This window comes from Triturus cristatus, chromosome 1_2, assembly GCF_964204655.1.
Source record: "Triturus cristatus chromosome 1_2, aTriCri1.1, whole genome shotgun sequence".
Classification (NCBI taxonomy): Eukaryota; Metazoa; Chordata; class Amphibia; order Caudata; family Salamandridae; genus Triturus; species Triturus cristatus.
This window is the reverse complement of record NC_140580.1, coordinates 1,076,911,658-1,076,937,740: the sequence shown is the minus strand read 5'-3', so window position 1 is coordinate 1,076,937,740 and position 26,083 is coordinate 1,076,911,658.

Here is a 26,083-nt window from a genome sequence, read left to right as displayed (position 1 = left end):
AGTGAAAGCCAGCAAATGCCAGCTCGGGCAAGGCTCCGTGGTCTACCTGGGGCATCAGGTGGGCAGCGGCCAGGTCGCCCCCCTCCACCCGAAGATCGACGCCATCAAGTCCTGGGAGCCCCCCACCACGCAGACGGAGGTCCGGGCCTTCCTGGGCCTTACGGGGTACTACCGGAGGTTCATTAAAAATTATGGTAGTATCGCGGGGCCCCTCACGGAGTTGACCTCCAAAAAGCTCCCAAAGAAGGTGCAGTGGACCACCCCGTGCCAGCAGGCGTTCGACGCCTTGAAAACCGCTATGTGCACCGCCCCCGTACTCAAGGCCCCCGACTACTCCCAAGAGTTTGTGGTCCAGACCGACGCCTCCGAACACGGCATCGGGGCCGTGCTCTCGCAGTTCGACGACAAGGGCATTGATCAGCCCATAGCCTTCATCAGCCGAAGGCTGCTGCCGCGAGAGCAGCGTTGGAGTACTATAGAACGAGAGACCTTTGCCGTAGTCTGGGCCCTCAAGAAACTACGGCCCTACTTGTTCGGAACCCATTTCCGGGTACAGACGGACCACCGGCCCTTGCGGTGGCTAATGCAGATGCGGGGGGAGAACCCCAAACTACTACGATGGTCCATCTCTCTCCAAGGGATGGATTTCACTGTCGAGCATCGCCCCGGGACGGATCATGCCAACGCCGACGGCCTGTCCCGGTTCTTCCGCTTCGGCGAGGAGAACCCCCCAGTGGATGGGTAGTTCTCCACGCCTTTCAGCTGGGGGGGACGCGTGTGAGACCGGCCTCACGGCGTTGCCCTCTCCATCACCCAGCCAACCTGCAACCACCCTCAAGACACGACACCTCCGACTCCGGCCGCCCCAGCCACCCCCGATCCGCGGGCCGGCCAGAGGCCTGACAGACTCAACACCCTACCACGCATGTCCAACTGAGGGAGCGGGAACCCTCGAGCCAGACCCAGAGGCGCCAGCCCAGTCACACCTCGGGTCGCCTTCCCCGGGAGGACTTGATCGGCCACCAGGCCCCTGGGGAGCAGGCGCCTCCCCTGCCGAGCGTCTGGGGTCCCTCCCAGACCCACCTGAAAAGACCAAAGAAGTGAGCGGCAGGAAATCCCGCCGAACCCCCTCCGTCACCCCAGTCCCCCCTCTGCGAGCACGCCGGACTTCAAAGAACCAGCGGAGTATAACAAGGGGTGCCGGAGAAGCAAGTGCAGAGAAGACCTGGAACCATCCGAGCCTGCAGACGCTGTCGCGGCTCCTGAATGCTGAAGTTACCTGGGCCTGCTGAGTGACTCGCGGCCTCTTGCTATTGAACTATCTGAGCCCAGCGGACGAGGTCGCGGCTCCCGAACATTGAACCACCTAGGCCTGCTGAGTGACTCGCGGCCCCCAGCTATTGAACCATCTGAGCCTGCTGACGGAATCGCGGCGCCCGAACTCCGACCACCTGTGCCTGCTGAGAGACTCGCGGCGCTCCCCCTTGAGGACGACTCAGTAAGAGATCGCCCAGAGACACGACACCCTCCAGCTCGAGGATTGTGAGCTTTCCGCAGGGTATTTCGCAGAGACACTATCTTGAAAGACTGTCCCGCTACCCCCATTCCCCCCGACCGATTGGTGGTACGTTGTGCCACTGCTGTACTGCTTGCATCTTGGATCATAAAAATCCCTTGAAATCATCGATAAAAGAACCTATCGTCTTACAAAGAATACGTGTGGTGTCACTCTGTTCGTAGTGTATCTCAGGGTGTGCGCGCCTGGTTCGGCCTACTTGGGAGAGGTGGGTCAAAGGGGTGGGCAGGACGTGTATCGAACCCCCCTCCGGCGAACGCCTTTCCAACATGGTGGTTCCTGTCAATGTGTTAAAAGTTTAAGGGATGGTTCCGTCAAACACGATGGCCACTCATCAAACGTTAAATTTATTTTTGTTTTTTCAAAAACAAAAACCCAAAGTACGATTTTGTTTTTGTTAAAAAAATAAAATTAATAGTGACCCATAGACAGGGAAGAGGTTTCTTCTTGGTGAAAACATGTAAATTGCACAAATACAATGGCATTTTGTCTCTACACCGGTATGAAGTACTTCTGTGCATCAGAATTGCTAATTCACAAAAGTTTTCTAGGAGTATGCCAGTTTGTGAGTCTCCTGATCATAATTTGGGAATTTTTTGTGAGTTGTAAAGAGGTAAAAAACTCTGAATGAATCTACTACTTTCAGTAAGAATATGGTCGGCCAACTTCACAATCAGTTTTTGCCTGCGCATGCGTAGTGCGAGCCCCATGATGAAAGTGTACAGTGCACGAGCATGTACTTGAGTGAGGGTTCTAAAACACTTCAATAATACATTCCAAAAGTGCCTGTCTTGAGCTCTCACACCAGTTTCTATTTACTTTGCTGGTTTGTGCTCTGTACACTTCGTGCAATCCACCTTTGGGAGTAAATGAAGCGGAGTCTGCCTGGCGCTTGTTTACCTGTCCCTGGAAACACCTGCCGCTTCCTTTATGTGTCGACAAACACAGAGTAACCATTTTCCCCATGGGAGTAGGAGTCGGGCCAGAACATTTGTTGGCTATAAGCAATCTTTGATTTGTGATGTTTGCCTTCTTGGCCAGTTTATTGTTAGTAAACAGTTGTAATTAGCCATAATACCTGCACATACGTTCCTGAGTTGTCATTGGTCGGCTTGGCAGTCACGTGACACGGGTGAAAATACACTGAACAGGTTTTTCAGTTAGATTAATTGAAAGTGAGATTGCCAATTAACCATCCTGAGTCGAATTAAAATGGCGTCTGTGTTGTCAGTTCCTCTCCTGATGAATGACAACCTCCCAGAAGCCTTTGCACTGTCGTTTTCCTACACCCCTCTTCTACCTTTTGGGTGGAAGACATGGCATCATTCCCCTTCTTTTCATCTTATATCTGGGTTATTCAATATTGTTCTAAAAGTGCCAGATCCCTGCAAGATGTCCACACTATCCACAATGCATAAGTTTGCCTATTACAGCACAACTCACGGGACTATTTGTGTATGCCATCTGTGGTTTCCTCATGCAAATATATTTTTTTAGTATGTACAAAAACATTTTTGCTGTAAATTACAACAACAAAAAAATCGTTATTGAACTCGTAAATGGGTTAAGTTACACAAAGACCGCCCTGTGATGAAATGTACTCACAGGAGCAGTGGGCAGAATGTCATTATGTGTTCAAGTCTGCAATGCACTGTGTGTTTGTGCACATCAACACACTTAAAACTTTGGGGCTCGCCACAGCCTCTTCTTATACCCATTGCCCCTTGGAAATGAATGTCTGATAAGGGCAGGAGTTGCCTTTCCAATGTGACTATGGGATCTAAACCCTCCAAAATGTGTGGGGATATAGTGTGAGGGGTGTCTCGATGGGGTAAATTTCAGCAAGTGCATTTGCACGGAATTCACAAATACTTTCTAGTTGTAGGTATGGAAATCTACAACTGTTGCAGGTGTCTAGTGCTCTTCTGGAACTTTTTTGAATTCTTAAAAGCCATACATCAATGAAACTTCCAGGCACCTTTGTGAATTCCTGAAATCAGAAATCAAGGTCGTAGACTGTGGGTGTAGATTAATGACTTTCCTTAAGAATTGAGCCCAAACGAGAATCATTTATATAGTGTTAAACCCCCTCCAGGCGGCGAGTCTCCCTTCCCCGCTCCCCCATCATTCAAACCAACTGCGCTCTGCTACCTTAAATCACCATAGACAACTTTCTTGGGTGCCTGAAAAGGTCGCAGTTTATTCATAAAACAACAATTTATATATTTGTATCACATTGCTCATGGTTATGTACGCGTTGCATTGCTAGCCATGTCATATCTTCTGCTCATTTCGCCTTGCCTTGCATTATAGACCCAGCCTTCTCAATCACCTGGGAGGGGAGGGAGGGACCCCTTCTTTGGGTTTCTGATTTCGGGTCTAGGCTTCAGCTTGCTACCGATTTGGCGGGTTTCCGTTTGGACCTGTCCGGGCCGCAAGTGCCGTCCCGCTCGCCCTGTACCCTTTCGTGGGCCCTCCCTTCTCCCAGAGGTCCCTGCCGTGTGGCATCCCAAGGACCTTTTTGAGCATCTACTCTACTCTCTTGCGACTGGGTCTTTTGCTTTCCTCTCCTTCTGAAACCCCTACCGTGAGGCATTCCAAGGGTCATGGGAGAGCATTATCTCTAATCTTTGATGGTGGCATGCCGCCCTCTGGCTCCCTCAGTGCCCCTGCCGTGCGGCATCCCAAGGGCACTGTGAGAGCCTCCCATCTATCTTCTATTGAGTTCTTTACTTTTTTGCTAATTTAGATAGGTTAGCTCCGCTACCCTCCACCATGTGGCTGCGACGCCCGTCTCTCAGGTGTGGGTGGGTGGGATTCTTCTTCCTTTGTCCCAAATGCGGGGAGGGGGGGGATGTGTGATTCCAACAGGGCCGTGTGTCCCCTTTTATCCACCCCCCTGGCCCCTCCGCTCGCCCCCTGATTGGGGGGGCTTGTTACCGCCAAAGGGGGCCAATCCTGGCCCCCGTCGGCCTAGCCTCTATGCTAATGTGGAACGGGGGCGGGCGGGCCGCCCCCGGATGGCGTTTTGCCCGGGCCTCTACTGGGTCCGGCTTTGCCTACCCGGCCCGGGACCTATCTCACAATAGGGCACAGATCTGACTCTCACACACCAAGTAAACATTGCTGCATTACACCTGCTTGTTTTGTTGTTTGTAATATCTACTCATCAGACATTCTGGACTACCAGCAGGGCCTACAATCCCTACTCTCCTACTACATGCTTCCCCCACATCAATGCCTTTTTGATCTCTACAGCAATATTATTGTACAAGCTGGTACTTGGTCTGAATTCCCTCACCCATGATGCACTCACGAGTGGCCCAAGATTCTGGTGGGCTAGAGATGCTGGTGACCAATCAGAAGCATATACAATTGCAGGGTGGGGAAATCGTGTTAGGTCATTAAGAGAGAGTGGAATCTATATTTCTAGAATGTTGTCATTTTGCCATTTGGATCTTTGCAAGAGCCTCTCAGGGTTAATGCAGCATGATTAACAACAATATTTATTGAAAGATGACTCTGTGGTTGGTTAGCATGAGATGGTGGATGAAAGGTTGCAGTCAAAGGGGCCTATTCACAAAGGTAGATCTACATGTGTATATTTACATTTACACTTACACTTTTGAGTAGCATTGCTACTTTGGGATTTTCATCAATTACAAGTGTAAAGTGTAGACTTACACATCTCCACCCCCTGAAACATCGGATGGAGTCAAATTTACAAGTGTAATTTACCACTTCCGAAAAGGAGCTGTAATAAATCCAGCACCAAATCTGGCCACTGTGCTGCAACAGCCTCCCATAGAAACTAATGGAGGTGTGGACTTAAAATAAAAAAATTGGAAATCATATTATAATAAATAAATATAATATATATAATTAAAAAGATAAATAAATATACTTTAATATAAATAAAATTAAATTTTTATTTAATTTTATTGTATCCTATGTTAAAAAAATATTTTTGAATTAAAAAAATAATGTAAAATCCATTTTTAATAAATAAAATATAATTAAACGTGTTTTAATTAATTCTATACCACACTTTTAATATTGGAAGAATAGTTTGAGATTCTTTCAGAAGTGGCAAAGTATTAAAAGGTCCGCATCGGCAAGTGACTATTCACACAGTCAAGTAATCACTGAGGGAGAGATTCTAGTGACTGTGACTGATAGGCATCCGGGAGAGAAGATAGTGATCCCATGGCCTACTGCATCCACCCGTTGATGCCCCTTTCACAATGTGTTTTTTGGCATTTCAATCCCTGTTCCTCGAAGGAACAGATTCTTCAACTAAGAGTGTGCAAAGTTGCAAATCTTTTCAAAGTTAACAAATGTCTCCTTTTTAGGTCTACCTCTACCAGACAGCTTTTAGCTGCCTGATTGGATGTGAAGGACGTTTTATGGGCTATACTAAGTGTAGGAGAGTGGCATCGACTGCATAGTTGCCCCCAACCTTTTGCTGATGTTTTGACTGTTTTACGACTCTAGCCAGGCTGTGGCCCTGCTATCCAGGACCCCAGCCTATCTGCTTCCTCTCTTAAACCATGTGAGTACCATAGGTACAAACCAATTGGGTGCTGAGGATACCCTGGCAGTCCCTTGTAAATGGTACCCTAGGTACCCAGGGCATGGGTCCCTCAGTAGGCCTACCAGGGCTGCAGCACGTATTGTGCCACCCTGGGACAGCCATACAAAATGACACCACCAGACCACTACTGTAGTCTGGGTAAGGTGGTGCTAGCAACCCTTACAGGGATATAGGTACCCTATATCTCACCCCATTACAACACATATACTCTCATAGGTCACCCCTATGGCAGGCCTTGGTAATCCTACAAGGCAGGGTGCTGAGGTATGTGTGAGGGGGGACCCCTACCTGAGTAGGGCCCCTCTGCAACCTTCGTAAAATCATTGCTGGGTTGTTTGCAGTGTAGCCATAACCGCATTAGAAGTATATCGCGATGGCGTGATAACTTGAGAATGGCTACACAGAACCATATCGTGTTTGGTGTCAAACATGTAGGAATCATACCCACAGTTCAGCCATGGGCATGAGGGCATGATTCCCCCCTGCTAGAGGGGTGATATGGGAAAAGCGACAGAATTTAGACACCAATTTAAAAGTGCACGCGTAACACAAAATGGATGCTACCAGCCATCCACATGACTCTGGCTGCCTGTTGCTGGGGAAAATCCCAGCTTCGGCAGCTGGACAATAGGGCTCCTGTGGTAGGGTGGTGCCAGCACCCCCCCAGACAGGATATGTGGATTGGAACTGGGTGGGTGCACCTAGGATGCCTTTCAGAGTTGCTCGTAGGCAGCTACAGCGCCTACATTCTGCACACACCGCTTGGAACCGGTTCTGGGGCATCCTGCCCCTCGCCCAGGCGGGAAACACACAAAGGGGAGAGGGTGTAGCCACCCTTTCCCGCCTCACCTCTCATTGGTGGACACTACTATGGACACTCCCCTAATCTTGGGGATAAAGGTGAATAACGTGGCCCCAGAGCCTCAGATTAATCTTGGACTTCACAGACTTGACCTTCAACGAGCTGCTGCCCAGCTGACTGAAGAAATCTCCCTTGGGGTAAAGGAGTTACCACCCTGCTTGGCAGGCACCTGAAACACTGCAAGTGACCCAGTTGGAACTTCGCTGCTCCTGCGGACTTTGTCGACTTCCAGCGCCCTTGAGGTGGGTTTCCTGAGCATCCCAGAGGCCAGTGAGCGTGCTCAACAAGTTTGAGCACCGTGGACCGCGTGGGTGCCGAGATCTCCAATACCCCAGGACACCGGCCACCTCTTGCATAGCACACAACCCTGACCAGTGGGGAAGTTGTGCTTTGGCCCGTTCACGAGCCAACCACTCTACAGCAATTGTGCCAAAGACCAGTGCCCAAGCCCCCTCCGGTGGCCCGTGGGTGCCCTTTTATGCACTCCAAATTGCCGCCTTCTGCGGTCCCTTGACTCTCAACTTGCGGGCCCTAGCGGAGGTCAATCTCAAAAATCAAGAGTTCCCCTGGTTGCTCCAGGCCTGCTCTACAGTCTCTCCAAAGGAGACCTCTCACAGACCTCGTGGGTCTGCACCAGTAGCTGATTTGTTCATCTTGCGTGGGTTGCAGTTGCCAAGGCTTAGTGGATCCAATCCGGACACTAACACCGCAGCCACACTCATCCAATGTGAGCAGTCACCCTCCAGAAGCTGGCCTTCCTTGAAGCCTCCCGGAGCCCGTGGCTGCAGATCCAAGCTACACTTCTTTCCACTTGAAGCACCGGACATCGAAAGGATTCTTTCCTTTGAGCTCCTTGGTCACTTTGCCGTGACCCAGACTCTGTCCCCTCTGCTTCTAGGTTCTTCTCTACAAACTCTACAACTTCAATCTTCACGGCATCATCGACGCTTTTGGCTAGCAGCAGTTTTGAACATTTTCCCATTGAAAATCAGCCCGCGACCCGACATCGAAAACGACCTATGCACCCGGCTTCCCTGGGGCAGGTGACAGTGGTACCTCGGTTCTTTCGTGGTAGTGGGCTCCTCAAAAGCTTAACTCTAAGGTTTTAACTTTGAACTTCTGCTAGAAGTGTCCTTAATCTGTTGTTTGATTGACTGACTTTTTTTTCACTGCTTACTTTTAGAGAACTATTTTTTTCTTTTTCATTAAGCTTTCCATGAAAGTAAATATGATTTCCACCTCTCTTCCTCGCGTGTTTCTCTTCCAAATTTCCACATCCTTCACTCTGGTTTGCTCTCTCCTTTGTGTGCTGCTCTCTCTCTCGTATTCTTCCGTCCTTTCTATCCCTTCACCAACTTCCGCCCCACACTCCTTGTGAATCACTTGGGTTCTCGCCCTCATGTTCTGCTTTCCTCTTCCTCCTCACAACCCAGCATTATTTTATCCCTTCTCTCTATGTTGCTTGCCCTCACTCACTCCACCCTTGCTCCCCAACCCTATGTGGATTATTTTTTTATGTAGTATTCTTGGGAGCACTCAGTAGCTGTTATTTGCTGCCGGGTGCTGCACCACAAAAAAGTCTTAAAATAGAATTATTTTTAAATTTACCAACCTAAGGGCCTCATTACGATGGCGGTCGGACGAGCGTCAAACCACCATCGTATTGGACAGATGTCTGACCTACTACATGTCAGTGGTTCCACCTTCCCATTTACAATGCGACTGGCATGTAGGCAGTCTGAAAACGGCTCTTTTTAATTGCGGTTAGAAAAGGGCTGCAGCACAAGCTGCAGAGGAAAAGGGCAGTTTTCAACGTCCATGCACCGTGGCACACGGTGCATGGATGTTTGGGGGGCACCACAAGTGCCCCTCTGGGCCCATAGCAGAGGATTCCGAGGGATGGGGGCCCAAAGTCCCATTCCATCTGTCTTTACATGGCTGTCGCACCGCCATAGAAAAGCAGAGGGAAGAGGGACATCGTAATCCCTACGGCGGCACCTCCACAAGCACAGCCCCCATTGTAGGGATTACAGTCGGATCAATGCTCCGACGGGCTCCTTGAGCCTGTCGGAGACGCCGTTCGGTGCCTCCACCTCCTTCGGTCCGACCGAATCATAATGCAGGGGTTGGACCGCTAGGCGAAGGTCAGACCGATATGCTAGATGTCAGTGGGTCCGCCAACATTAGAATGAGACCCTAAGTATCATCTGCCACTTTAGGTCGAGCAATAAAACAAAATGGCCCCCATGCCCACTTCCATTCTATTGGTGCTCGTGTGTGGTGACACATGCACAGGCCTACAAAATGACACGACAATCAACAATTTCTTTTTCATTTTTTCTTTACCCATGCTGTTCCCCATGGGCAAAAACCTTTGGCATAGAACATCGGTCCAACAAGGCAAGTCCTAATGGATTTACTAATGCTTAAAATTTTAGCAGCCCTTTTCGACTATAGGAAACTGTTCCCGCTGCAGGTTAACTGAAGCCACTTTGCAGGTATTCCCCGTTCTGGGCCCTAAACTCCCAGAAAGGTTACATCTCACACCCCCTATGTTTTGTCCCACACAGCCACCATCCCTGCAGTATCCCGTAGCAGCCACTTTGAAATTCACTGGTCAGTCACCACCTCTTGAACTGTTGCCTCCTTCTGCACTGACCAATGCTCATCCCGGATCTTCACACTCACCTGTTTTTTGGTATTGAAGAAATGTGTACGACTCTATGTTAATGTGGCATTTGCATTCCATGGAATATCGCCTCAGTATTCCAAGGAATGCTGCATGGCCAGAGAGGGGTTGTGAAGTCGTCAGTTGACAGTTGATGAACGCGTGTACAGAGGCTGGGAGGCTGTGATGTTGACACCTCCGTCCCTTGAATAAAACACGGAAAAAAACCTTCCCGAAGTTGCCGGAGTTATTTATGGAAGATCGTTACAAAATGTACTTAAGGAAAAGAGAAAACCTGGTAGCTGGCAGCATCTGGTGGTGCGGCCTGTACGCTGCCTCTTTAATAATGAAGATGGCTGGCTTGCTTTTATTTAAAAAAGTAAAAATAACTTTTGTTGAAGCAGCACACCCTTAATAGTGCGGGCCTGGGGTAAAATGCCTCCTCTTCCTCTCTTCTGATGGCCCTGCTCTGTTGCTTGCTTCCAGTGACTATTTAAGGAACTTTTAGTTCAAGACTGTGGTAGAAGAATTATTAGATGTTAAATTGCTGAATTCTCAGGTTGTTAAAACTTCTACATGCTCCCTGTGTAACTGACCAAAGGCAGTTACTGTCCCATCTATTGCAGTTACAGCAAAGCCTCTGAGTTTCAACAGGTTAATTCACTCAGTTTCAACATGACAACATGACCTCCTTCTGCTGGGGTGGAGCCCAAATGTTGTTTCATCTCTTGCGCACTGATTGAGAACCAATATTTGAACATGACATGTACCATGATTAATTAGGAAGACGCGTTCATTCATTCTCTATTTGTTATTGTGTGCTCATTTCATAATGCAATATTTACCTTGATGGGTGTAGGTGCATAATCCTGGTCGTGTGGTTCTGGTAGATCTCACTGGCGCTCATGCGTGTAAACCTTGAGTGCCCTGTTTTGATGCCACGACACAAGGGGAGTGCCGACAGAAGGTTACGGTAAGCCTGGGCAGTCCTGCTATACATCCATCATCTGGGCATAGTTAAAGTTTACATGTCTGCTTTGAAAGCACTGCACTGAGTCCTAGTGAAGGAAAGAAGCCAACACTTTGTGACCCATCTAAGCAGACTTCAAAAGTCATGGACCAGAAAACCCCCAACACTAGTCTTACCATGCACTCACAAACCCAACCTCAAGTCTAGAAATGCAAAGCTGATCACTCCAATTTGCTACAAGAGCAGCAAGTATGAAAGCAAAACTCAGAATACTGCATGAAATGAACGGAGAACACTGAGGAATCAGCGTAGTCTGTTGATCCCCACGAAAGACCTAAAGACAACTCGTCTTGGGAGTAAATTCAGTGGATACCACCGCTACTCTGTAAGAAAGGACAGACCCTCAACGACGACTGCTTACAGAATCCCACGTAAAACCTCACTCCACCGCATGTCAGAAGACCTATCCACACAAACTTCCCAGCTCCTTTGATTGGGGTTTCACGGCTGGACTGTCCTCAAAGACTTGAGATCACTGATAATCGAGCAGAAGAGGTCATGTTGGCATGTTAGCCATATGAACTGAAGGCTAAAGTGGAACTACACCAAAACTAAAAACATTTTTTCCTCTGATCCCCTGGATACTTTCTCTTGGACCTCACACCTAAACCCCTACCTTACTTACCATCTCATACATTTACCACTCTTGCCATTTCTACCATCAGCATTAACACCACACACCAACACCAAATGCATCATCACTCCCTGCACCTTACACTTAAACAACCACCTACATTATACCCATTGGACCACCCTTGCGACAGGATTTGCCTCTTAAGTCTTTGTTGTGCCTCAGCTTATGTTTCTGTATTCACATTATTATCTCAAACTACTGACTGCATCTACAACACCAATTGTTCTATACTTACGCTCTGTCAGCATTCACTCATACCCTACAATGAATATACAGTAGGCCATAAACCTGGCCTCCTGCTTACATTGTGTCCTACACTACCACCTACACCATCACCTACCCTGCAATACTACCTTACACCCACATCACCTTCCATGACCTACTCTACCACTTACACCCTACACCCCATCATGAAACCTACATGCACCATATTTCTATACCACTATCTATAACCCACACAATCATCCTCAACCTGAAATCGTACAACACTACCTACAATTTGACCGTCTACACCTTACACCATCACCTAAAAAACTCAGCCTACAGCACTACTTGCACTATACACTACCTCCACAGTTAGCCACCACCGGCATCCTTCACTGCCAAGCCCTTGCGTCATCTCTACGTCCTACAGCACATATGCTATGAACCACCTACACCTTACCCTACCTGCACCTTATTTCACTTACACACTACATCACTACCAATATTCTACTACAGCACAAGCAAACTACACCACCTCCTGTGACCTTACAGCAGTATTCTACACTACTTCTAGACTCCACACCAGCTTCACTATACATTCCATAAACCACCACCTAAACCTAATATACCACTATTTACTGTTCTGTAGGTAGCATGTTTATTGGCCCAGTTCAGCATTTTTTAAATATTTTTCTGAAACAAGCTCTCAACGTGGGAGTTTCTTTGAAAAACAAAATGGCCTTGATGTGCAGGGAATTTTCTGTGCATCATAGCCATTGTTAGTTTTCCCTGTCCATGTCTGCCGTGCCCCATATGGTGGTCCCATGTATGGAAACACAGATATGGTCACCTCGTCCCAGGTTGGATGTGGTGACTTTTACTGGACCTGGTGGGCCAGAGCACAAATACTTCTGGGTCAAGGATGTCTACTGGCTGAAAAAGGGCAGTTCCTCTACCTCTAAATGAGGTAGAGAAACCATGAATTTGGTGGGACGGAAATCATCAATTTATGGTAGTCCGCCTGTTCTGCCAAACCCTAAATGACCGCATTAATTCTTATTTGCCTTTTAAATTATGGCTTTATTATAAGGCGTTCAAATGGGAATATCTCCAGCAAGGTAAGCGGGTCTCTACCCCTGCTCAGAGTGCCCAAATGCGTGTGAAACTGGCATCCTGACTTTTAACTTGGCCATGCCATCACATGAGTCTACCATGTTCTCAGATGATTAGGCCTATTTATGGTAACACAAGGTTCAGAACCTACTTTGTGACCCGGGGAGATGCGCTAAGCATGCCCTCATAGCTAGCATAGAACTGTGATCCCTACCCTGGGTGAGTCAAATAAAGTGATGGTGGCAGCGTACCGAGGTTTTGTGAATCATTAGTGTACCAGATCTTTGTTCCTGGATTGAAAGAAAGTACCATCCATTGACACCGCTCTAAAGGTCCTCTTTAATGTGAACCCAAACTCTTGCACTGACATTCTGCATGTATGACCAGTGCAGTGGATGTATAGCACATGTGTGGTAGTCATATCCTGTGTGTGATGCGAGTATGAGTACAGGGACCAGTGAGATCCATTTTAGATGGCTCCTGGTTTAGTGTGTCACATCATAAACAAGCATTGGCATAGCCAATAGGTCTCGCCTTTGGGACCTTATAAGTGCTTAGTCATCCAGCACAATATCCTTGGTACAACAACATCAAGTGTTGCATGGCTAAACACTTATAAGGTCCCAAAGGCGAGACATATTGGCTATGCCAATGCTTGTTTTGAGTGAGTTGCTCATGCAGGTATGCCACTGTGAGGTAGATATGCTGCGAGTGCTTTTACATGAGCCCCTGTGACATTGCGCCTCTTCAAAATGTATCTTGGGTCTGGTGTAATACGTCTAGCCCCTATTCCCGCCTTCTCGCACCCAATGCATCCTTAAATGTACCATGTACAGCCGGGGTTGACACTGCTATTACTTCTCCCCCCCCAGTGACACTTTACCTGTCATGGGTGGTGGTGGTGGACATGGTGGTGGTGGATGTGGTAGACGTGGTGGTGGTGGACATGGTGGTGGACATGGTGGTGGTGGTTGTGGTGGTGGACGTGGTGGTGGTGGTGGTGGACGTGGTGGAGGACAGTGTGGTGGTGGATGTGGTGGTGGACATGGTGGTAGACATGGTAGTGGACATGGTGGTGGTGGTGGATGTGGTGGATGTGGTGGTGGTGGTGGTGGATATGGTGGTGGACGTGGTGGTGGTGGACATGGTGGTGGTGGACGTGGTGGAGGACATGGTGGTGGTGGAGGACATGGTGGTGGTGGACGTGGTGGTGGTGGACATGGTGGTGGTGGACATGTTGGTGGTGGACATGGTGGTGGTGGACATGGTGGTGGTGGACGTGGTGGTGGACGTGGTAGTGGTGGTGGATGTGGTGGTGGTGGACGTGGTGACAAATAGTGAGAAAAGGTAAAAGCAAAACACAGAGTGAATGATAAAAAAAAAAGAAAGCAAGATAGAGCACGAGGGAATAAGTGATGAGAAATCTGTCACAGTAAAAGCAAAACACAAAGTAAATGATAGCCGTGCACGAGTGAATAACTAATGCTGCTATTTTGAAGCACACGCGTGCTTGTCACAGTAAAAGCAAAACACAGAGTAAATGGTAGCTGTGCACGAGTGAATAGCTAATGCTGCTATTTTAAAGCACACGCGTTCTTGTCACAGTAAAAGCAAAACACACTGCTGGCACTGCAATGGCGTGTTTGCTGGCCCGGGAGTGGTGCGTGCGTAAGCGCGCAGACGGCTTTTTTTGGAAGTACATACTCGTGCTTGTTGGTCCGCCCCTGCTTGCTCCCGCAAGGTGGATGCCGCCACAAGCACAAGTATGTGCTTCCAAAAAGAGCAGAGCGACGGCTAAAGGTCCTCCTATGCAGCGCATGTGCGCTGCGTAGGCGAGACCTAAAAATAATGCATGGATACTGCTTTCCCCATCCAGTGGAAGTGTATTGACTGCATTCGTGTGGGTGAAAGGTGGAGGCCCAGATACCAAAGTGAAGGAAGAAATAATTAATGAGGTGCTTGTTACAAAAGGGCTGCTGTTTGAAACTTCTGTGAGTACTGCAATTTGGTGCTTAATAGGAGAGAGAGGTGAGACTGTAGTATCTGTTGTTCAAGATGAGAATTTTTCTAGGCAGTGTCTGCCTTTTTACCCGTCCCTGTTTATTGCTTTAAAAACTCTTACAAGAGGTAGGTACAGAGCTCTCATGCTTCATTGTTTCTTTATTTTTGATACACGTGCTTGGAGCCAGCTTCCTTGTTACCTTTATCCAAGGTGAGAGCCATCACCTTATCCCCTGTCTGGTAAATGAGTATAAAATTGGGTCCCAACTCTCCCCAGTTTAATTACCAACTTCTTTAGGAAGGGAGTGCTCTGAAAAATACTCCAAGGACTTGTGTCTGCCCAGGGCTGGTACATGCATGACAGGCAGTCTTCTGCTGGTGATAGGATATCATTTGAAGTCTGCCCTTCTTGTAGAAGGAGCTGAGGGTCTACGCAATGCCTAGAAGCCTGTCTGCCTGCTGAGAGAGGGAAGGAGAGTGTTTGGCTCTGCAGGAAGCGAGATCCCTCAGATGACGCCCAGTGTGTTCCCAGTGTGCAAAACAAACACCCAGAAAAAGTTAACTGAGAGAGTAAAGAAGCCAGGAGTGACCTGTGTTATGAGGAGTCTGCTGCTCCCAGCCCCTCAGCTGTTCCCACTGTGAGCTATCCCCAGACTTTCAAGAGTGAAGCCTCAACGTATTGTCTGGGATTGATAGACCGGCGCTGCCACTGCCACTGCCAAAAGCGGAAAACCTCATTGGGTCGGAGGGCTCAACTGCTGAACCCGCTGAAGACCTGCCCAGAGGATGCAACTTCTGTGACCAAGAAGCCATCTGCATTTGGCCTGGGAAGCCACAACTTCCAAACATGGGAGCCAGTCATGAAGGCCTGCTATGCTGATGTCACCCAGAGAGAACTTCCAACACCGCTCCCTTCCTCAACAAAGCTGCCGCAGCAAGAGCAAATCTAAATAATGCTCCAGCCCGTGACATCAGAGCTGCATCTTCATGAGTACATAGCTGTGATCACAGGAGACTGACCGCTCAGAGGAACCTGCAGTGTGATGGTAAGTCTTTTGTCTGGTGAACTCAAGTCAGTGATTTACACATCTAATCAGTGTGGTAATGCAAAGCAAAGTGCATCTAAGTGTAATTCATGCCTATATAATTTCATTCCAGGGAATGTAGACTAGGTCTGTCTTAAATTCAGGGCAATTTCAATAGTTCGCATTACTTCTGGGATGCAAAGTTGCGCAATTACACCTGCTTGAGTAATTAAAAGTAATATGGGGCAAAAATCCTACTTCAAGAGCACAGGAACAACAAACTAAGAGAGAGGAGCAGCTGCTGGTGACTGCTGTTCATGGCCTGACGCATTTAGTGCTATTTTCTTAGCGCGGAATGGATCTTTGGGCCTATTTTGGACAGGAGGGTGCATTGTGCACTAATAAAATAGTGCTAAATGCTGGATTATGCTTTGCACATATGCATAATAATGAGTAATTTTGTAGTAATTATGCTAGAGTGATTTACGCCAGCTAAACCCACAACCTAATGTTCACTCCTATATGAGAAAGGGCCACCGAAGAGGGTGCAACACCTCATTCAGGATCGTAGATGGGAGTACAACCTTGTACCTTAGACCTCTCTTAAACTGTGCAGTATTTCATTTTTGTCTGTGAAAGTTAAGGGCTTTCTTTAAACAAAAAATTAATATTGAGCTGGACAAAATGTTATTGTATCTGTTGGTTGCCTTACCTGTTTGGTACCAGGTTTCTGGTCGAGAGAGATCACAACCCACTCAGGTGGTGGAGGGCAATGAAGGGTGAGGATCCTACATTGCTGAGATGACAGTCAATGTCACTGCGAGTCCTAGATCTCACTGTATCATAGGAATGTTAATGGTCTTCATGTCGGTTTTGCTGACCCGACAACCAGACTTCACCATCAGTGGAGAAAGTTTCAGGTAGTCTGATTTGGGAGGGGTGTGTGTTGGGACTAGAATATTTCCTGCATGGTAAATGGGGGTGTGTAACCCTGTCATGAGTGCCCGACTGCATGTGAAACTGGTACCCTGACTTTGCTTAGGCCCGTCCATGGTAATACAAGGTTCAGAACCCGTACTGTGACCCGGAGGGATGCACCAAGCAGGCCCTCACAGCGGGTATAGGTCTACAGTCATGGGTCTGTCACATAAAGCAGTGATGGCAGCATACCAAGTTTTGTGAATCATTTGTATGACAGGACATTTTTTCCATTTGTCAAAAGACAGTGTGGTCTACTACAAAGTTCGACTTTTATGTTATCTTCAGACATAAACTGGTACTGACGTTTCATGTGTATGTCCAGTGGATGTGTAGCACATTTGTGGTAGTAGGACTGTAGCTTGGCACAAGGTGGAAGACAGAAACAGCTTCTCTAGGCAAAGGAACATTTTTGACTGAATTCTTATGGCTGGAGGGTGGAGACCCAGACACTGAAGTGAGCAGGGTTAGAAAGAGAGCTGGCCTTTGAAATTCAGAGAGCTGCTGATTAGGCCTTACTGAACACTGCCATTCGGTGGAAGGGAGGTATGATGAATGGAACATTCCCTTCCCAACATAATGAACATGCAAAATGTATTGACTTTTTTTCCAACTTTGCAAAGTTTCTTTTAAACGTCATCAACATCATTATGTTTGTAAAGTCTTTTTAAAAAAACTCATGTATGAAAAGTCTTGTATGAGCAGATTTTGTTGAGAAAATAAAGCTGCATTCTACTTTTGCAGGACAATTATCAGACAGATATATTTTTGACGGGAAAAAAACACCAGCAAAAATGTTCCTTGCATGAAGATTCACCTGCAGGTGTGAGGACGCGAATGTCGCAAACGTCATAACCTGATGTTGCACAGATTCTTACCCATTCAAGACTTTGTATATGAAATTATAATTTTGCACATCACTATTTACCATCTGTCACCTACCATAAATATATATTGTGTGGGTGCCACTTACATGGTTCCTATACAACATACCAGGTACACTCCCAGTGGCTAGCTTGTTATTTCTTGGGTGCCGTTAGTGGCATTCAAGAGTGTTACAGTCAGAGGGAAGACGGTGGCATGCTAATAGGTTTTTATGAGTTTTGAAAAATGCTGACTGGAGTTCTTGCAACAACTTTAGTGCACTTGGAAGTCTTATGTTGTATTTATCTCATTTTCCACTCAAAAATCCTTCTCTCATCTGACTAGTGCAGTATTTCAAAACGTGCTCCTGTAACCTGACTTTGCCTTGTTTTCATTTGTTCACAATAGCGATGGAACTGTTCACCGTTTTCAAGATGTTATTAGCACTCTTTGTTCTGACGTGTTACAGGAGAGACATAGCAGGAAGCGTTGGCATCTTACTCATATGTAGATGATGTGGTTAGTGTGGCAATGCCCAGAATCTTAGCCTATGTAGAGGTTTTTGTGTGATGTCAGTGTTGGCAGATGCGCTGGCTCCACTCTCGGAAACTGTTTCATAACCTTGGGCCACAAAACATGTCCCATCTTCTCTTTGGTCCAACAGCCTAAGGCAGGATGTGTGACGTCTGCGCGCATGCGCAGAGCTCATGACTGTCACTATTCTTCGACATGAATCTTGAAACCAGAGTCAGACTGGGACAGAAATTATGCTCAGGCACTAAACCACTAGTAAATCACCCAGCTAGAAAAAGTGGCCCATGTTTGCAAATCGGAGAAGTTTTGATCTTGTAACGACTGTGAGAGTGTTTCGCAAGATATGAAAAACTGCATGGATTTCAGCTTTCTGCAGACCATTGTTTTAATATTAGGGAAAAGAACTGTAAACAAGCATTGAAAATGCAATAGGTCTCGCCATTGATTAAGTTAAAGCCATTTGCTTTGCTAATGTTATTGTACAGCAAAGCAAATAGCTTTAACTTAATGAACGGCGAGACCTATTGCATTTTTAATGCTTGTTTTAACCTGAGAATAATAAAAAGTTTGCAAGCTTGACACACAAAAACAACAGACGTGGCTCTATATACCATGTCCACCATTTTGCCAACGTTTTATAAGTACTCTCTGAGACATTAACTCCCATGTAGAAAAAAATAAACATCAGAAAAACATTTATTCAATGTCACCTTGTTTTTCAGCTGCGCTAGTTGCTCATACAGTGTTATTAGATGAATTGTCGTTTTCACCTAAACTGTGATTTTTGCGTTCAGCGACCTTATGGCTGGTATGTTAGAGAGTTGTTTTCAGGTTTTTTGCTCATTGCTGCATTTTTTAGAGGTATTCTGCAGTCATACCTTGAAGATAAAAGCTGTTGCTAAAAGCTACAAATACACTAGATAGTGTACCGTTTTGTCATCTGTGCTGACTGAACTTACCTATTTCAACAGTTTAAACAAGCCATGGTATTTAAGTAGTGTTTGTTGTTAAATTAGAGGTGAAGATACTTGCCCTTCACAGGAGTCTTGCTACATTTTCAGATTGAGTGCCTTCAGAAAATAGGAACGGGTTTGGGGAAACAACGGAGACTTTCTATCGAGTGGCAGGATTAAAGTCTACATTGCAGATGGTTTGAAGACTTCTGGAGATAAGGATACCACAAGGGGAGAGTTAGCTGATTGGCTGCTGTGCTCGGGTGCGGCATCCGCCGGACATTATTAACGGCTGAGCATTGTTTTCACTTAATCGGGAAGCAGTGTGGTGCGCTGGGTAAGGGTGCGGAAGACTGTTTTAGGCTCTTGCTGTGTCATGGCATCGAAGTCTGGCCCGGAGCACGGCATTCTGAAAGATTATGCAGCCATAAAATGGAGCAGTGTGGTGCGCCCGGTGGGGGGGATTGAAGAGTGCTCCAAGCTCTCACCATGCTGTACCAGAAGTGTAGCGCAAAAGAGAAAGCATGCGTGAAGACACAAAAGCGAAGGTGGGGGTGGAGGCATGCAAATGAAAATTTAAAATAAATACTGTCATTTGTAACAGGTGAACGGTAGTAACAGCTGAGCGACAGATGGCAAAACGCTGCGCTCGTGAATTGGGCGCCACGCAGAGAGTTAAAGTATAGTTAGTCTTTTAATAAAATGGAGGCAGGTGAGTTGCGCCGTGCAGAACAAACTGCTCAGCCGCCACAATAAAAGATACACCATGTGAAATGTAAGCAGGAATAACATGGTCTTTTAATAAAATGGAGACAGGTGAGTTGCGTCGCGCAGAACAAACTGCTTGGCCGCCACAATAAAAGATACACCATGTGAAATGTAAGCAGGAACAACATGGTAACCATAACACGTTTACACGTATTATTTCTAAATGACATGAGCATGAAGGGAGGGGGGACCGGAGAGTGCCAACGGCTGAGCGTTTCTTTTCACTAAGCTGGGAGCAGTGTGGTGCGCCATGTGAGGGGGCGGAAGACTGCTCTGAGCTCTCAACGTGCTGTGCCACCGAAGTCTGGCATGTTGAAAGATTAGACGACCGTAAAGCTTGCGCCGTACGGTTGGAGTCTCTGCGTCATGATAAAAACGAACAAGCTGTCGCCATTGCCCTAGTCTGGAGCCGGTTGTAATAAAGCGGCAGAAGCAAAACATTAGCGAGAGGCGTCCCTGTGCAGTAGAAGCATGTAAAAGTAAACAAGCTGGCGCCATTGTCCGAATGAGTGGAAAAAAAGCGCACACAGAGTCATTAAAACAAAACATGTAATACCGCTAGTAAAACATCCAGTCCCAGGAGGCGGGGCCAGAAGTGGACAGGATGGTAACCAGGAGGGGCTAAAAAGCCTCCCTTACAATCATCACACTCTGTTTACCATAACTTATGACGTGAAACAACCAAAATCCCGGGCAGAGCTGAAAGGCCACTTCTGAATCTGTATTGATTCCAAGAGGCCTTCGCATGGCGAGGGCAGCACATGTGCGCTGCTAACACCAGGCCTGACCTAAAAACGGCCCATCAGATCATTAAACAGGTGCACAAACAGCCAGAAAAACAGCCCACACAATGATTTTTCAGACCAGCCTGTCAGGCACTGCCTGATTGCCCTAGAGGTCAGTCCGATCCTGACTGAAGCTGGTATACAACGCTAGGGCACCATATCATGATTGAGGTGTGATGGTTTTCACTACCTTCTGTGCTGCTTTCACCTACACCTAATTATCTCTTGTTTGCAGACCCTGAGGGCCTCATGTATGAAAAGTATTACAGCGATGCAACACTTTACATTGCGCCACCCACGCGACACCATGGATGCGCCGTATTTATACTACTGCGTTCCATGTCGCAGGGATTGCACAGATACGTCAGGAATCCTGGTGGCTCAGTAATAACGTAGTGACGTAGTTGGTGGCGCAGTAATGATGCATTGCTGGAGTGTGTCAGTAAACTGATTCAACTCCAGCAATGTGTCATTACACATGGGGTGAGTCCCATGTAAAAGGCCCTGCCTCACTCGTTACGCCTGATTGAAGGAGGCATAAGGATTGTGACGCAGTCAAGTCATAGGAGTGGTGTAGAAGTCACTCCTACAAGTTTTTTTTATGTGGGAATGCCCTCCCTGCATACATTATACCTGACGCAGGTACAATGTAGCACAGGGCTTTACAAAGTGACGCATCTGCCTGGATATGTCACTTTTTAAATAGGGCACAGAGTAGCACATTGCTTACACCGCCACAGCATCACAAAAAAGTGACACAATGGTGGTGCAAGCCCTCATAAATAAGGACCCTAACTGTGCAGCCCTCTGTAAGCCTTTGTGCTTAGTTTTATTTACTGAGTAAAACAACACTTTCCTTGATATTATTGGCCTCGTACCAGAATCCTAACCGCCCCCCCACAAATGATCAACTTGATCCTTCTTGGACTCACATACAACCAAAAATGCTCGGGTCTGGAAAGTTCACCTCACTCTGATCACGAGTCGACCTCCAATCACATCAGCATCCAGACACATGCTTGCTACGCCAAGCCAGTGAGCAAGCGTATCATAAATCCATTGACTCCTCTTCTTTACCTTAACCTTCTATCATCTCACTCCTCCCTGATAGCCCTAATATTACCTCTTCTTGTTCAAACCTATCTCTATTCTCTCCTCTCCTACAAGACCTCATCTTCACCTACTTCCCATTCTCTCTCCCCTCAATTCCCTTATAGAACATCCCAATCTCCTGGCACCAGTCGATTGCGTCAACATTCCTACGCCATCCTGCTCTACCCTGCCTCCCCTGCTTCCTACTCATCAATCTTTCTTATTTCTTCCTCATCCTTGTACCCACTTTTACCCACACTAGAATTTCCCTTGTAAAATGCCACTCCAGTGCCTCCTTTAGCACAGGGCGGTACTGTGAGGGGGTGGCATTTGGTGGAAAGAGGTTTTTACTGCTGCTGCCACTTGGCGGGTTTATGTTGAGGGCCTAGTGCCGCAGTGCCCCCACTTATCGCTATTGTTTTCATGGGAATGTGTTCACCACAAAAAGAGGTCAACGGCTTCAGATGTGATTGTTTTTGAGAAGGTGCACAGGAGCCAGAACCAGTAGTTCTGGTTTACAGTCATTTAATTTGAGGTTGTCATCCCCCACCCGTGCCTCCATCTTTTGAGGCAATTGCTTATGGTTTTCAGATTGTTTGAGATGCTCTAAGATATATTTGTGTCATGTCCATCTAAAAGTGGAATTGAAAGCAGTGGGAGTGGATCAGTTGCATCAGTGGTTTTATGGAGATGCTGAAGATTGATGGAAATAAACATGATCTCTGTCTGTCTCCACATATGTCTTGGTCTTGTCTTGGAGCTGTCCTTGTGAGAAGTTGGCCTGATATGTAGTGCTCACTATTCTAGTGATCACTGTGTATCATTCCAAACGACCCTTATTGATGATTGGTTGTAAGTCAACCTTTTAGACCAGCTATCCTAGTAGCGTGGATACGAGCAGTCTTTAGGCTAAACTCTAGAGGGCGTGTTAAGCCAGCTGTTTACCATCACATATACCCCTTGAACACCAAGTGAAAGGACACCACACAAGTTGTTATGAAAATAAAAGGATATTTATTTATAACAAGACTACCCTGGCTCTTTATGAGTCAGGGAGCTAAGCACACTACAAAACTCTTAGGAAAATACTTCAGTTGCACAATTTACACAAATGCCCGAGGGGCACGAGAAACCATCTACACTAACAGTGAAATGCGAATGGTTAGAGTCTGGAGATACTGATTCCGGAGTGATCCGATCAGTGGGACTAAACGAAAAAGGAACTGGACACTTGTAGAGCGAACCTGCGATGGAGCACCGAGATGCTCGAGTTACCTAGCCCGGAGGCTGCGGCTGCGTGAAGTTCGTCAAGATGTCGGGAGTCCTCGTGTAGTCTCAGGAGCCTGAAAGAAGAAGTTGCTGGCAGGCGACCAGTGACGATGTTCAGAGCGATCCAAGCCTGGATCGGTGGTGAAGGAAAACCTGAAAGCAGAGGGGACTCAGTTCTCAACCGCTAGCCAGCGATCGTGTGGGTACCAGGAGGGTACCGGCTGAAGTCACCTCGACCAGGTGAGTGGGTGACGTCGGACTCGGCTGTTCCTCGGACCAGGAGGCGCGGCGGCGACCAGGATGGAGGGCGAGCTGTCCCACGAAGGTGTCTGCTGTCGATGATGCTGGGCCCAGGAAGGGGCAGCGGATCTTGGCAGTGGCCACCCAAGCGGGGGAGTCAAGATGGCGTCGGGAGTGGACCAGGAGGGTCCGTGGTACTCCTCTGTTGAAGGGGAGCAAGAGCCAGTCTGGAGCAACCAGACTAGTGATGAACAATCGTGGTGCGTCGTGAAGAGGGCCACAAGCCGGTCGGCAAGTGGTCGAACAACGCGGTGAGCAACAAGGAGCGGAAGGGCCCCCACGCAGATCTCGGGGATGCTGGGGAGGCAGACTTCGATGCTGGAGCTGCTCAGGGTTAGGGCTTCTCAAACCCTAGGTGCACTCACTCGAGGGTCCCTCGGTGGGCGTGCTAGATAAGCGTCGTGCAGGTTCTGAAGATAGCCGGTCCCGCAGGTCTCGTCACACCTACGACTCTCAGCTGAGCTGATGAGGGAGGTAAAAGGTCAGAGATGGCAGGGAACTCGGGTCTCGTCGAGCTGGGCAGTCTTGATCCGTAGGAGAGACTTACAGCAAACCGCAAGCGCTTAGATGGTGCCTGCTGGTGCAGGGTGGCTACTCCTTAGCCACAAGGGAGAGTCTTCAGAAATAGTCAAGAGTTCCTTTCGTGGAAAGTAGTTCGTGATTCGGAGTTATCCGATTATCTGATTATCCAATTTGGGAAGGGGACTCGCTCCTACCTTTATTCTAAGAAAAGGGGCTGGCCCGTGACTAGGTTCTACCTATGGGTGGAGCCAGGAGGGGGGTGGTTACACCCCTATCCTTTGTCCGGCTTCGCGCCAGCTCAGGGGCTGGTGTGCCCCCGAAACTGGTTTGAGCCGGGCTATGCACAGTGAGCACCGGGGTGCCACTTGCAATCACCTTCCTCTCAGCCCTGCCTACCTGGGATACACAAACCCTGTCTGGGACGGTGCTAACACCGCCCTCGACAGGAAACCCTTTGTCCAAGCTCCCCTTGCTGGAAGGTCCCCCAGCAGCAGGAGGTCAGACTTGTGTCTGGTGGCAGCATCCATTTTGTGATGCTGAGGCTTGAGTCAACTTTAACCGGGGTTCAAGGTTACTTCCATGTCGTGTCCCTCTAAAAGGGGGGAATGCTAACCCCGTCACCAGGACTGGCGAGGGGTTCGTATTCCCATTCGTATGACACCTTACTCGACATGTATAGGTGATGCGATGCCAAAGTTAGCAAATAACCGCAAGGATTATAATGCATTAAAAGTAGTTGGCCCGCGTCACCATGGAACGGCTATTAGGACTTGGTTCCGCAAGCCGTCGACGGGCTCAGCTCGCGCCAGAGCACCGTCCCACATGATTCCCTGCACTCTGCCTTCAGGATCGATAAGGCCTGCTATAGGAGTGACTGATAGGAATCCATGTGTCCATTTTAGGGTTTAGGTGTAGGAATACTACACCTACAGCAACGGGTGATTACACCACGTGGCCCCAGCTGTCGTGCAGCCAGTTGTGTCAGATTTGGGCGGCCATTCCAGGGGCGGCATAATACATGCTTCAGCCCCTGGTAGGCCCTGGGTACACCGATGCCCTGGATACCTGTGGTATGCTGAGACAGGGACTGACAAGGTGGCCCAGTTCCAATTAGTGGATGCACCTAACGTACATGTGTGTTAATTTCGAGAGAGAACAGCTAGGCTGTGGGTCTGATTGGCAGGCCCACAGCCGGAGAAAGTCGTAAACCAATGAAGCAAAAGCAAAAAAAATCTGGGTGATCATAGGATTGCAGACCCTACTCTCCTACATGACCCCCCCCCCAAACTTTGGGACAATAAGCTAACCTTGACCAGGTGAGTCTTCTTGCTCTAAGTGGAAATACCTGGAGAGCCCATCTGCATTGCCATGATCAGTGCCAGGTCTATGCTCCACTGTGAAGTCCATACCCTGTAGGGAAATGGACCACCTAAGTAGTTTGGGGTTTTCACCCTTCATTTGATTTAGCCACAAGAGGGGCTTATGGTCGGTCTGAATCTTGAAGTGAGTGCCAAACAAGTATGGCCTCAACTTCTTCAGGGCCCAAACCACAGCAAAGGCCTCCCTCTCGATAGCTGACCAATTCTTCTCTCTGGGGGTCAGCCTCCTGCTAATAAAAGCTATGGGCTGGTCATGACCATCAAAATTCAGTTGCGATAGAACAGCTCCCACACCCAGCTCCGAAGCGTCTGTTTGGACAATGAATGGTTTGGAGTAGTCTGGACTCTTTAGGATAGGTGCTGTGCACATGGCCTGCTTTAGGTCATCGAATGCCTTCTGACAGCTTGCTGTCCACTGAACTTTTTTTGGCATCTTTTTACTTGTCAGGTCGTTTAGCGGGGTCACAATGGATCCATAATTTCTGACAAATTTCCGGTAATAACCAGTCAGGCCCAAGAAAGCTCGAACCTGAGTCTGGGTGGTTGGAGGAGCCCAGTCCTGGATGGCCTGTATTTTGCTCTCCAATGGTTGAACCTGGCCTCCACCTACAAGGTGGCCCAGGTATACAACCTGTGTCTGCCCTATCTGGCACTTGGTGGCCTTGATAGTGAGGCCTGCCTTCTGCAGGGCCTCTAACACTTTCCTCAGGTGGACCAGGTGATCCTCCCAGGTGGAGCTAAAGACAGCGATATCGTCCAGATACGCCGCACAGAAGTCGTCCAACCCAGTGAGAACTCGATTCACCAGCCTTTGGAAGGTGGCAGGTGCATTTTTCAAACCAAAGGGCATTACCACGAACTGATAATGCCCACCCGGGGTAGAAAATGCTGTTTTGGGCTTGGCCTCCTCAGCTAACCTGATTTGCCAATAC